Here is a 14,001-nt window from a genome sequence, read left to right as displayed (position 1 = left end):
CAGTTGCAGAAATAGTAGCTTGCAGGTTTCTGATATCGCATCAGTGGACAGGCAGCTCGCACTATATTAAGTAAGTGTAAAAGAATTTAAAATATAGCTCTGATTCAGATGCATATTAGCTCCTCTGAACCATGTGTCGGGGGTTTCGACATTCCCCTGCCTCACGACAGCAGAATCTGGGCAAAGTTGAAAGTTGCAAGATTCCAGTTAAACAATTGTCCTTGCTTGGGTAAATATCAAATGAAACAAATGTGAGTGAGTTACAAAGGTAAGAAAATGGCCTTGGCAGATGACATATTTAAGAAGGATATTGTCAGTGAAGCTAATTTTTTGGAGGGGGTAGTGATGGGTAAGGAATGAAAGCTTTGGTTGAAAATAGCTGAGTCTTAAAGCAAATCTAATGTGCAACAGAATCTTTTAACTGCTGCTGAGTTTATGGCAACTAAGGTCTTTGAATGTATCGTTGTAGAAATTGCTTTTACATAAAAATGATCAGGTGTGGAGCAGAGAGATTGATTAGGTGTGCAGTTAAAGGGAATTTGGGGCTCCATTGTCTTTGCTGAATGCTTATGTAAATATCTCTCTTCTCCCGGGGATGACCCTGGTTTGTCTTTGACATTTGCTGCTACTTTTTGGTACCATTTGCTGGTCTCTGTGTTTATATCCTGCTGCCACATTGTAGCCTGATAAGACTTGAGTGTTGGTTAGAGAGCAACCCAGTAAAGATGATAGACTTTATAAGTGTGTGACTTTGCAATCAGATCATATGGTAATTTAGGAGAAGTGTTCAAATATGTATTTATTTACGTGTTAGACCCCGGCTTTTGAATAGCAGCCTAGGCATTGGGTTAATGGATTTCAATGTGCACGTTATGATTGTGGGAGCTTTCAAGTATGTTGTAGTTCAATTTATACTGAGTTTTTAATGTCAAAATATTTTTATTTCTGCCCATTATTCAGTTTAAGCTACATTTACCTTATAGTTTTATTATTCATGTATCAGTGAAGAGAATGTAAAATGGCATGGTAATTTAAGCTAATCTATTCATTTGAGGAGGATTCATTTTCTGACCATAGGTGGACTTTTACAAAAAGTGGCATGAGATATGCAACTCTTTCAGTATGTATGAGACTGTGTTTTATGTGCACAGGAAACTATCTTAGGCACCTACCGCATGTTGCTCTTTGCAGTAATTATTTGATTAGATGTTAAGAGAACACCTATTGGAGCGGGGAGGGGGTTGTGCACTCTGGAGCTTCCAGAACACCTGGGTATGCAGAGGGCTGCGACAGATTTTGAATTATAAATCAGGGACTCGAACCCTGGAATATTCAACACCCCAGTGGATAGATACGACTTGCCTTTCTAAATAACGTGATCCAAAATGAAACTAATGTTGAAGCCTCCCATTTATTGCCTGTCTGTAGTCTGAGCCACCCAGGGATGGGTAGGGACAGTTTGTGTTTTCTATGGGGAATTAGCGTTTTGGTGACTCATGCCCAAGGCAGCTCCTTTCTCAGAGGACGAGCCCCTCCTCCTGATGCCACACTCATTTCTGTTTTCGTCGTGAGACACTGGCCCATTTTCGGGGCTGACGGGAGGGCAGGTTTGCAGAGCCCCTCCCCGTGCCCTGTGTATGGTGACGGGCAGCTTCTCTCGGTGACAGTCGCAGAAAGCCACCTATACCTGCACCCCTCCTCCCCGCCCCCAGGCAGAGGAACCAGACACCGTTGGTATGAGTGTTTACGTGATTTTCTGCTCTTGCACCTGAGGGGCCCTGGTAACTTTGGGTTTATTACCCTTGGGCTCTGAAACCAGAAATCAAAAAATTGTCAATGCACTCCTTGGGGTGACTAACTCCACTTTTGTCTGTTCGGGAGCACTAGAGCAAGCCCTTCCATCACTCGAGATGTTTGGGGTTTTTTTCTTCTTTTTTATCATCCAGAAATATTGTCCAGTGTAAAGCAAAAACAAACAAACAAACAAACAGAAAACAACAACAACAAGCCCACCGGTCTATACCGTGTCATTTTAGCTCCTTTTTTAAGACTAGAAAAACACATGAACCTAGATGTAGAGCCCTGGGCCAAACCAGTCATTTGAATGTAGAATCCTGGCAGGGCTGGTAGGAAACTCAATTCCTTCCATTTGAAGGGCCAGGAAATTGATTTGGAAAAAAATAAATGTGAGGGATTCCCAAATAGTGGCAGCACGGAATGAATAAGAGAAAAATGAAGGTACAGACTGATCTTATTACCAGTCTTAAATGGTCAGGAATTTGCCAGGATACACTTCCTGCAGCATAGCTCATTTGGAGTGTCCATGGCCCAGAAACTTCTGAAGGTTCTTGGCGATCACGAGGTAGAAGCCATGCTGTGGGCTGGCATCTAGGGCTTTCCCCATCCGTCTCTCTTCAGCCCCCTCACTGTCTAGATCTCCTCTTCCTTGAGCATCTTATGGTGCTGCCCTAGGGTACTAAATCCATGTCTTGGCCATGTCAGGAAGTTTCTGGGCTTTTGCTCTGGCCACTGCCTCTGCCCGGATGCCTTTACTCCCGTCTTTCCAGCTTTGATTCCAGTTCTTCCATAAAACCTTAAAGAATTCTCCCTCTCGCCCTCAGTGGGATGATTTCTCCCTCCTTCATGTTCCCATAACAGTTTCTTCATCTGCAATTATAGCACTTATTCCACAATATTAAGATGAGTCGTGTCTGTCCGTAACTGAGATGTAAGTGTATTAATGACAGCATCATGACTCGTAGGCTTTTGTAGCTTTTGCCATACCTAGAACAGTATGTCAAGCTGTCATATTTCATTGAATCCTAAAAACCTCATAAAGCTATACGTTGTTGAATCATCTCCAGTGATCATGTTCTCTGCTCAAAGACAGTCTGTGGGTTACTGAGGCTCCTAAGTCTGTGTCTGTCACAGCATCCAGCATCTGGACCAGTTCAGCCTCTTTCAGATGCTTCCAAACTTCTGGCTGTTTGGCATCATCTAAACACATAAACCAAGCGAATGGCTGATTTCTTTTTTTCATATTTAGGGAATCACAAGATTTTACAGCCAGAAAGAACCTTGGGGAGCTGAACTCCTATTACAGAGGAGAGAACTGTAAGTCTGAACCGTAAGGGACTTTTCCAAAGCCACATGGTTGGTTAGTGACCCAGGCGTGTGGATCCAGCCAGTAATCTCTCTACATGGTCCTGTGTACTGAACCTTCCTGGCCGTGGCCTTGAGTTTCACTTAAGACATCACCCGTCAGCTCATGCTTTCTGCCCTGTTTTGGGATTGGCCGGCTTTCTCTATTTAAACCCCATCATCGGACAACAATCCTGTTACCCAGTCTTTGCTAAAGGCTGATATCATTGGGATAGAATTAAAAACAAAAGTGGACTCCCGTCTAACTCAGGGGCCCTGGGAGCGGTGCTAACAATTCATTAGCTATTGCCTTGCTGAGGACACAGCAGCTGCTGAACTCGGTCAAGTTCAGACCCTTACAAAGAGTGGAAAAAAGAAAGCACATACTTTCCAGTGCTTGGGCACCACAGAGCCGGGCCAGCTGGGTGCAGTACCGTGGCAAAAAGATCTCCTCAGTTTCAGAAATACGAGCCCCCGAGCTTGCACACAGGGAGGGGCAGGGAACGTGGCTGCTACTGGAGCTGATTTGGCATTCCGTCTCTGGGCTCGCTCCTGCCTGCAGTCCTGTCAGACCCGCCCCTCTGGGAAGAGGGTAGCTAAAGAAAGAGCCCGCCCTCCAAGTTGACATAAGGAGCAAGCTGTGTGTGTGTGTGTGTGTGTGTGTGTGTGTGTGTGTGTGTGTGTGTGTGTTTAAAGGCCTGTGTCTGAGGTTGACAGGCTTTTTCAGAGAAACTCTTGGCTTTCGGTGTAAACGTGTACTTCCTCTTGTCCAGAGTTAGCCTGTTAAAGGAATAAAGCACAATTCAGATTTCCAAGTTGGAAGCCTGATTAATCTCTCTGCCAGTTACATATGGAAATAAATTAGTAAATGGTCCATCTGGGACTAAACTCCTGCAGAGATGATAAATTACCGCCATCGTATATGTCAGTGTTGCTGAAGACTGAGTTGTGCTCACCAGGAGCTGCTGAAAGATAGCTGGACGCTCTATCGTGGTCAGAGGAATAAAATTTAAAAAAAAAATCACGAGTGAAAAATTTACCTTGAAATGTTTCTTGGGAGAATGGTTTGGTTGATGCCAAGTTTACTGCTCAGGACTGCTGTATCTGCAGATATTTAAAAGGTGAGCCTCAAAGGCATAGAAAACATTTTGCTTTTATACTTTCAAAGGCCAATACAATAAGTATTAATTCGTACCCACATGTCTCGATGAGCAGGATAATTCTGTACCTTATGGTAGCATTGCACTTTGTAATTGTCATAGCCACTTCTTGTCTCTTCTTTAAATTTGGGTGAAGGTGGGGCTAGTCAGTGCCTCTAATTCTCGATCACTGAAGCACTGAGGTTTCGAGGGTTTGAGTCCCTTACTCACAATGACTCAGAGGGCTAAATGGCAGAAGTGGGATGAGCAACCAGGTATCGCTGATTCTGAACCCCGCTTCATTTCTGCCAGAGTCTCGTATGACGTCAGAACGTTTTAGTATCCCGTCACTCACCCAGCGGCATCAGGAACTAAAGCATTCTATTTAGACCAGCTTTCTAGAGGCAAAAGCCATACCTTCTTGATCGTGAAAAGTTTTTCTTTACCTCTAATTGGAGATGTTGAGTGATGGTTTAATTTTTTTTAAATATATGTTTTGTTTAAATTGAGGTATAATTGACATAAAGCATTATATTAGTGTCCGATGTACAACATAGTGTTTCAATATTTGTGTACATTGTAAAATGATCATCACAGTATAAGTCTAGTTAGTAGCCATCACCTTCCATAGTTACAAAAATTTTTTTTTCTTCTGATGAGAACTTTTCGTATCTGTTCTCTTAGCAACTTTCAAATATGCAATATAGTATTATGAACTATAGGCACCATGCTGTGCATCACCTTCCCATGACTTGTTTATTTTATACTGGAAGTCTGTACCTTTTGACCCTTTCACCCCTTTCTTTCCTCTCTCCACCCCTGGCTTAACTTTTTTCCTGTGATTAGGGCACACACCACTATCCACATGAATTATTTTATAAAACCACAGATGTCTTCAGGGGCTTCTTAAGTATGGTAACATTTTGCCCCTTTGCAGAATGGCCTGAGGCTACTGTGACATCTAGATTCTTGTGCCTACTTTAAAATTTTCTTTTGTGTCTTCCTCCTGGGCAGAACTTCAGCGGTTAATTCTTGAAGCAGCTGAGGTGCACCCCTCTAGAAAGTGTAGTAATAATAATAATAAAAAAGTACAGAAAAGCAAACTGGCTTTAGAAATCTTTGAGTCACTTAGTTTATCAGACATCAATTTCTAAACATAAGCAGCGGGTGCCGCGGGGTGGTCCTCACACAAGAAAGAGAAGCCACGGGCCCCTAGCATTTACCTGTCTGAACTTGGAAGTCCCCTTGTCTCACCCAGACTGCCTTCACATGTCTCACGTCTCAGCCAGACCTGGTTGCTCCACGCAACCGAATGGGCCCTCACGCTTCCTCGCCTCAGGGCCTTTGCTTCGGTTTTGGCCTGTTCTCACCTGTCAAAATCCTGTCCGGATCTCAAGGCCCATTATTACTGTGGTGGTCTTGATGCTTTTCCCTTCCCTGCTCTTGCCACCCCAGCCAGAAACAAATGTCTCCTCAGAAACCCGCTAGCAGTTTATTAAAGGAAATCACCCTGTCTGTATTTGAGTTGCCTGCATATGTGTCTTGTCGCCCATAGTGGATGATACTTTTCTTTTTCTTTTTTTTTTTTAAGATGTATTTATTTATTTGAGAGAAGAGAGCGTGCGCACGCAGGCATGGACAGGGGGAGGGGCAGAGGGAGAGGGAGAAGCAGACTCCCTGCTGAGCGCAGGGCACCATTGCATGACTCTGAGATCATGACTGGAGCCAAAATCAAGAGTCTTAACCTCCCAAGGCACCCAGGTGTCCCAAGGACAATCTGTCTCTTAAAGGCAGGGATTTTGTCATCCTCTATCTCTCACTCCCGTTCCCTCCCCAATCCTCAGTTCCTTGCTTTGCCTGTAGTTAAAGCTTAACGCCCAGTAGAGTGGCGTCATTTTATTTGACAACGACAGAATGTCTTTGAATGGGTGAATAAATTAATAATCAAAGGCATGTCAGAATTACTTGGAGGGCTTGTTAAAACAAGTCGCTGGGCCCCACCTCCAAATATTCAGATTCAGTAGATCTTGGGTGGGGGCCAAGAATTCGTATTTCGAACAAACTCTCAGGTCCATGTTCTGATGCTGTTCCAGGGACCAGAGTTTGAGGATCACCAAGCTAATGAATTTATTTCCTGATGTTCTCTACACTGAAGTTCATAAGATAACATCGTTCTTTTCATGAGAGAGTCTATTAATTTGCCTTCTTTGAGGCGTAGGCTAAAAAAATAATCTTCCATCAGAAATTATTATACAATCAATCTCCTGTACCAACTTTTCTATTTTGCAAGGTTATTGGTTAACTGTGGCCCAGTAATTTGTAGCCAAATATTTAGCGAGCTTGAGCTTGATGGGATCTTTCCCGTTAGGAGTAAAGCCAGAGTAATTTTATTTGGTAGCAACAGAAGAGAGCCTCATTGACTTTGCAGCCTGTGAACCTGGTCAACCCAGCGGATCCAGCCTGGTCCACGGGCTGAAATGCTGGCCTTGAATGCTCGCTGGTGCTCTGATGGTTTTCCTTTGTGTAGACAAGTGTTTCAGTGGCAGCCGGAGAGAAGTAAAAAGGTCTCACCAATGTCACAATGACCACTGTAGTAAAGTAAGATAATCTCATGATATCTGTGGTGTGTATTTTCAAATTTCTGGGTCCTTTTATGCCCCGTGCGGCAGTTTTAAGAACACGCCATCCGGAAAGACCCAGTGCTTCCATAACTTTCCAAGAAATAAGAGGTAACTGTTGCAATTGATTCTTTTTCCCCCCTGAAGTGTTGCATCTTTTAGAGTCAGGCCAGAGATGACATCCATTGTGTTTGAGAGGGTCCTCTCTCCTCCCCCACTCTAATCCTGACTTCCTTCTGCTCCTCTCCACTAGTCACTAGAAGCATCATCTCCTAGAAGACCAGCGTTCTTGTGATGATAGAGGCCTGTCTGTCCTTTCTGTGACCGGAGCAATGTTGACCTCGGTTTCCTGGACCCATTCTGACTCAGGTAATCAGGCTCTGCCTTCCCTGCTCCCCTACACCTCAGGGAGATTGCACTGTTATTTAAAATTTTGGTGTGTGTCCTAGGCACACAAAGCAACAGGAATTCTGCTGGGAATTTTCATCTAGAAACTACCTTCTACCCGTGGTTCCTCTAGATCAGTTTCTTTCCCATAATACCATGTTTTACTTGAATTATATTAATCTTTCTAATCTTGTACCTTTTAATTGAATTCAGTAAGTATTACTGAGTATCTGTTATGTGTTCTTGGGGCAGATGGGAATTAAAAAAAATATGTAAGACATGGATCTGTCCTTATAGAGTTACGGCTTAGCCAAAGATCCATGACTCAAGGAAATGGCAGATGGTGGTGTTCAGCTTAGGGCCAGGGCTGCGTACTAATTAATGGTAGCTCTCTGGTTCAGGGAATTGGGAGACTTTGAGGATTAGGATTGAAATAATTGAAGTAACTCATGGAAGAGGGAGGGCCTCTGGGGGGCTTTTTTTTTTTTTTTTTTTGCTGTGGATCTTTTGACCAGGCTGAGGGGCGAGGAGCAACATGGTGCCTGGATAGGAAGGTGGGAACGAGCCCAGCGTGAGCCTGGGCAGTGAGGTCTCTGGCTGTGTGGGGCAGACAGGGGTCAGAGGACCCTGATCCTCTGTCCCGGCCAGAGTCAGCTTACCCCTCAGAGCCTGGGTCCCTGAAGGTTTCCTTGGGGAGATCCCACCTGCCCTGTTACAGAGGAGCCTTGGCTGGAAGCTTCCTTCAGGGACACTGGTCACTGTTGGCCCGCCCCTGGCTTGGCTGTTTCCGGGCTGGCCTTGTCTGCTTCTTCAGGCCTGTCCACATCTGGCCTCTACCTGTCTACCTGATTATTTACTCTTCCCTTACACACCTGCCCCTCTCCCTGCCAAGCTCTGCCTGGCAGGTGTGGCTTGACAAGGCCTCAGGGATAAACCAGAGGCTGTGTGAGGTCAGTACCTTGGTGATTCACAAGGCCGGATTCAGAGTTGGGAAGTTGAAGGGAAGGGAGCATAAGCCAAGAACGTGAGTTGTAAGTCGATGCTGAGAGCTCTGAAAGCCAGAATTCAGTGAGGGTCCCAAGGCTGAAACTGGGGCCGTGGTCAGGGATGGGGACCCAAGTGCCCTGCTTCATTCTGGGATAGCCCAGCAAATCCTGCCCACACCTAGCTCTCTTCCAGTGTTGTTTTTGGATAAAGCAGTGGTGGCTTTTGCTGCCCTGGGTCTTAAAGGTGCTACTGAGAGTTGCCTGCCCAAGAGTCCTGCCCATCCTGTCAGGTCTGTCTGGGCTAAGGTCCCCCGCCTCAGCATGCTCCAGTGCTCCTAGAGCTGAGGGCCTTGCTGACCCAGGAGCTAAGGCCTTCCCGGAATCGGAGCCCCTGGATGGCCAGCCACCAGGAAGCAGAAGAACTAGAAGAAGTCTTTGTGTTCTCCTCCCACTGACTTGATTGCCTAATTGATGGTGGGCCTTTGTCTTCGGAGCCTAGTGCAGGGATCGATCACTGCCCATTGGCCAGGTGTGGCCTGCGGCATGTTTGTGGGCAGCAGACAGGCTGCAAGGGGTTTCTACATGGTCACATGGCTGGGCAAAATTCAAAGAAGGATAATATTTTATGTTGCATGAAAATGAAATGGAATTCAGATTTCAGTGTCCCTAAATAAATGAAATGGAATTCAGATTTCAGTGTCCCTAAATAAACGAAATGGAACTCAGATTTCAGTGTCCCTAAATAAAGTTTTACTGGAGCGTAGTCCCGTTCACCTGCGGATTATCTAGGGCAGTTTTGGCACCACGGCAGAGTGGAATAGGTGCAGCAGAAATCAAAAAATATTTACTTTCTGACGCTTTGCGGAAAAAAAAAAATTGTCATCGTAGCACATTGCCTGGGCAATTGTGTGACACGAGTGTTTGCAAAATTTGAGGTGCGGAATGACAGGGCTCGATCTCACGACGCATGAGATCGTGACTTGGGCCGAAACCGAGAGTTGGATGCTTTTAACTGACTGAGCCACCCAGGCGCTCTGTTTTAGCCAAATAAATATTTTGTTTTAAATCAAGTAAGCATTGAAGACTTAGCATGAGTAAGTCATGCCACTTAACCGTGGCAATATTTTCCCAGTCTGGTGGGATTTTGTGATACTGTTGAGTGGAAACTGTGGTCACAGTTGAAGATGTGGGTTCTTACTCCTACCAACCAACTGAGCCGGGGCAGGCTGTGGTATATACCAGCATAAAGAGGACTCCCCACATCTCAGGGTTGATACAACAGAAGTTTATTTCTCACTCGCCCAGAGTTGGATTGTGCCAGTGTGGCTCTGCCCTGCATCTGGTTTCCAGGTTCCAAGCCTTCTCCCTCTCGTGACACCTACGTCTCACCATGGGACTTCCTGGTAACTCTAGCATGTGAAAAGAAGAATTGAAAACACCCACTCTTTCTTAAGTGCCTTAGAGTAGAAGTGACTCAGACCAATTCCACATCCACAATCCATTGGCCAGAATTAGTCACATGACCCTCTCTTTGCCAGGAGCCTGGGAAGTAGGGAGGAGCATGAGGGATGCTTGGGGTAGCCCCAGCCCTGGCAACACTGGGTCATTGTGGGAAAACCCATACTTTTTCTGTGCTTTTCTTCGCTCATCATTAAAAGGTAATTAACCCAGCTCTACGTTTTTCTCCATAGTTCATGAAAGGTCAGATACAATGTAGGAAAGAGCCTTAAGTGGTAGAATGAGTTGTAAAATATGTAAGATATAATCATTACCTGATTTTTTTTTTTTAATCTGATTTCTTTATAAGGTGTTGAATGGTGATGGACTGGGGTCAGGGTAGTTGCATATGCCCCAGTATTCCTGGGACCATCCTAGCATTTGCCAGTTGACCTAACATAATTATCAGACAGTCCTCCCTTTCACACCCAGAAATATCCTAGTAGAGACAACAAATTATATGATCACCCCAGCTTGACCCCACTGGTCAGCCTTCAAGATTAATGTTAGCTACTGCTTAGGAGCCTTTTCTGAGTCACACTGTTCTAAGCTTTTGCCTGCATTGTTTCATTTAATCTTCAAAGCCAACTTGTGAAGTAGGTACACGTAATCTCATTTAAGCTAAGGTAGCAGAAGCAGAAAGGCTTGCCTTGAATCCAGGTCCATCCTGCCCTTAAGCACTCCATGGGACTGCCTCATTAGCCCTTCTCGAGGATTGCCCCCTTGACTGCGTGGGGTCCCACATCCCTAACACTGGCTTGGGAACCATGCCCAGACCACACGCTGGTAGAGGGCTAAAGCCCCCAGCGGTGAGTCTAGCACTTTAGGACCTCGATGAGAAGATGAGACATGGACTCACTATGTGATTCTCCAGAGCCAGGAAGTAGCAGAACCCGTGAGTCCCTTCCCCCCACTACCCTGGCATCGACAGACACAGCTTTTGTTAACGCTGGGTGCTACATTTGACACAGGGAGAAAGATTTTATTTTGAAATCTAGGGTGGAGGAGGGCTCTAGCCAGTGAAGACTTGCCATGTGCAATGCAGTTGATTCAAACAGGCTCCTTCCCAACACAAATAGCTAGGAGGAACTCAGCTCTGTTTTCAGGGAGTTTATTTACAAATTTGTTTATTTAAAAAAAAAAAAAGCTGAACTACAACCAAAGACCAGTTTGCTTACAGAATAATATCAAACAAAAACCCATTTATTCACAAGATGGTATTAATTTCCCTGGTTTCTGGCCTTCCTAATCAGTGTTCAGAACTGAACCCATGGAATCAAAGGGAAGAGTTTCTGAAAAATGAGCCGAATGTGCCAGAGTGTCTATTGCATTGCTTGCTTCAAGAAACCCTCCAGAAAATGATACATGTGGTTTCAAAACGTACAAAGAAAACTAAAGGAATTCCATTATGAAAGAAAAATTAGATGGAAATTTCTAATCCTGTCTCATAAACAATATAGAAATAACTTTAAAATATTCTGCTTTAAGCATGCATTTAATTTGTGCTCTGGGAACCAAATAATGTTGCTAAGATAAAACATTCTAATAATGATTTATGTAAATTTATTTGTACAAAGTAATGGTGTAGTTGCCTATAGCAAATTGCTTGGAATATGAAATGACATTTATGAGGTCTTTTTCTTCCTCTGAATGAATACAATGGAGAAAATGAGAGACTCCAGAAAGGGAAAAAGAAATTCGCGTTCAAAATGGAGTCTGATGCCTTGGCGGGCAAGAGACCACCGGACAGGTTGGAGGGTGTGTAAGCAGCCAACCAATACAGTTCAACATGTTTTCCTGTGATCCTCCCATTATTTAAGCCGTTTTTAGAGTCACACAAAGAGCGCACGTGCGTTAGATTCTTAGAAGGCTAGAACCCTCTATTTTAGTGATCGTAAACTCTGCGGATACCAGAGCTCTTTCAGAATAGCCGATGATAGATCACTTGTTCTCATGGTGCCCTCATAAGGCAGGGCGCTTACAATATGGGGTACAAAGAGGCCAAATGTAATTAAAAATTGGGCAATTAATCTCCACTCCCAGTTACTTTAATACCAAGGAGAGTTATGCTTGAGTCATAACTGGGACCCAAATGTTAATAAACAAAACACAAACCCTCCGAAGGACTGATTCACAGGACCTACAGGAAGTTTTCCTATTGCCCAGTTGGCACCTTTGATAATGGCTCTAGGTGTTTCCCGGAAAACTTTAATTAATTAGAAATCCCCATAGGGCGCCTGGGTGGCTCAGTCGTTAAGCGTCTGCCTTCGGCTCAGGTCATGATCCCAGGGTCCTGGGATCGAGTCCCACATCGGTCTCCCTGCTCAGCGGGAAGCCTGCTTCTCCCTCTCCCACTCCCCCTGCTTGTGTTCCTGCTCTCGCTGTCTCTCTCTGTCAAATAAATAAATAAAATCTTTAAAAAAAAAAAAAGAAATCCCCATATACGTAACAGAGTGAGAGTTTCTGGAGTTATGCTTTGGCCTTGTAAGTGCCCAGTATAATTTGCCATAACCTGTACGATTTGGAAAAGGTATGATATTAGCACCTTCGTTTTAGAAGGCATTTATTTTCTTTTTCCTCAAAATGTTTTTACCGTCTCCCTTGACTATTGAAATCATTTCTGTGAGATAGGTAATTACAGTTTGTTTTCTCTCCATAGGGAAACTTAGAGCCACAGAAGTCACAAAGCAAGACATCACAGGGTGCGGGGGGAGGGGGCAGCTTCCTCCCTAACACTGGTCCCATTGTCATCCCAAACCAAAGCAGATGAAAGAGACTTGTGGATTCTGGAGAGCTTGATTTATTCAAAACGAGTTCCGAGTTTTGGTCCCTCTTAAGCCACTGTTGAATTTGCACCAACTATCCTGGGAGAAATGGGTTTGTCTAATTGGACAACCGATTTTGCAATCAGGCCACTAGCTGTAGCGTGGCCCAGGCCTGGGGGCCAACGTTAGAGCTGCTGGGAGAGGGGGCATAAAGCCTGAACAGGACTTTCAAACAGCGAAAATCCCCCTGGCTTCAAGGAAAGAGCGATGGCCTTGGTGTTAGAGTAACATCAGTTCAAGTGCATGTACTGTAACAGCCGTGGCTCGTGGCAGGACTGGCTTTAGTTTAGTGGCCCAGGCATCCCAGGGCGAGGTAGTGGATGTTAGGGCCACGGTTCCAGATTCCAGTCTTTCCTCTTCCTAGCTGAATGACTCTAAGTGTGATTTCGGAGCTGCGGGTTCCCGGAAAATCATGTAAGGTACCTGAGTCTCCATTTCTCCATCTGTAAAATGGGAATACTGATCTCTACCTGGTAAAGAGGGCGTGAGAATGAAATAAAATCATTCTTATAAAATCCTGGGCACAGTGCTTGGCAGCACACTCCTTTTACAGTAGCTCCTAAAATGATCATAATCGTTATTGCTTGAGAATGTAGGCTCCTGATTGATCATTGGAAATGAGATTGAAATCTATCTTTTATTTAAATGAGAATTAATCTAAAAGAGTTCTAAGTCAGTTGTTTCCATGTATCGGAGGATACCAAGATAAATACGGGAGTCCGTTCATTTATGCATTCAACAAACAGCTCTTGATGTCGAAGGCCCTTTGCAAACTGTTTTTGAGGGGTGGAGAGGCCAGAGACAAGAGTCCTGGTCTCAAGGGATAAGGGAGATTTTTTTTTTTTTAATGTAGAGACTGTGCAGGCCATGTTAGTATAGATGGTCTTTGTCTTCCAAGAATTCAGAAACTAAGCTGATCTAAATCCTTAGCTGTTGCTCAGAGCCCTGGTTCTGGTCCAGACTCTGCAAGTTGGTTCTCTTTAGGCAGTCATCTTGGCTGGCTGTAGAGTACATTTGTGTCACGATAAATGGATGGAAAGTCTTTGGTCATCTTCTCCTCTAGCTGCTTCTGCCTGCAAAGGAAGCTATTCACATTCTTTGCACATGTGTTCTTGGCCATTGTAGGTCAGGCCCCTAGGCTGAAAGTGTGAATACATCCTTTTGTTAGAATTCATTTCGATTAGAAGCATATAAGACTACTTTCTTATCAAGGGTTGAAATGAATCCAATGTAAAATGTGTTGACTTTTTTTTTGAGATGGCTACGTAGTTATATCACCTTAGAAAAGGTGTTTCACAGAAATTCTCTGAAGGAAGATAAGGAAATGTGAAACATTCTCAGGCGAAATGAGAAAAGAAGTATAATTCTCAGATTCTGGATCCGGTCTGGTCTATTTCAGGGGTTCCTA

General features: G+C 44.4%; 1 protein-coding gene across 4 annotated transcripts in view; it reads left to right on the top strand.

The window, feature by feature from the left end:
- Nucleotides 1-14,001, top strand: part of FOXN3 (forkhead box N3) — a 392,989-nt gene that overhangs the window by 105,251 nt on the left and 273,737 nt on the right. For 2 of the 4 annotated variants that reach the window (XM_025869484.2, XM_073895731.1), the window contains exon 2: nucleotides 7,152-7,267. The exons of the other annotated variants lie outside the window; for them this stretch is intronic. The gene's annotated coding sequence lies outside the window, so the exon portion shown is untranslated. The remainder of the gene's footprint in view (nucleotides 1-7,151; nucleotides 7,268-14,001) is intronic. 4 annotated transcript variants of the gene reach the window in all.

Source organism: Callorhinus ursinus, unplaced genomic scaffold (genome assembly GCF_003265705.2).
Source record: "Callorhinus ursinus isolate GAN/ISIS: 27379988/994484 unplaced genomic scaffold, GSC_fseal_2.0 scaffold8, whole genome shotgun sequence".
Lineage (NCBI taxonomy): Eukaryota > Metazoa > Chordata > Mammalia > Carnivora > Otariidae > Callorhinus > Callorhinus ursinus.
This window is presented reverse-complemented; position numbering and strand designations above follow the sequence as displayed.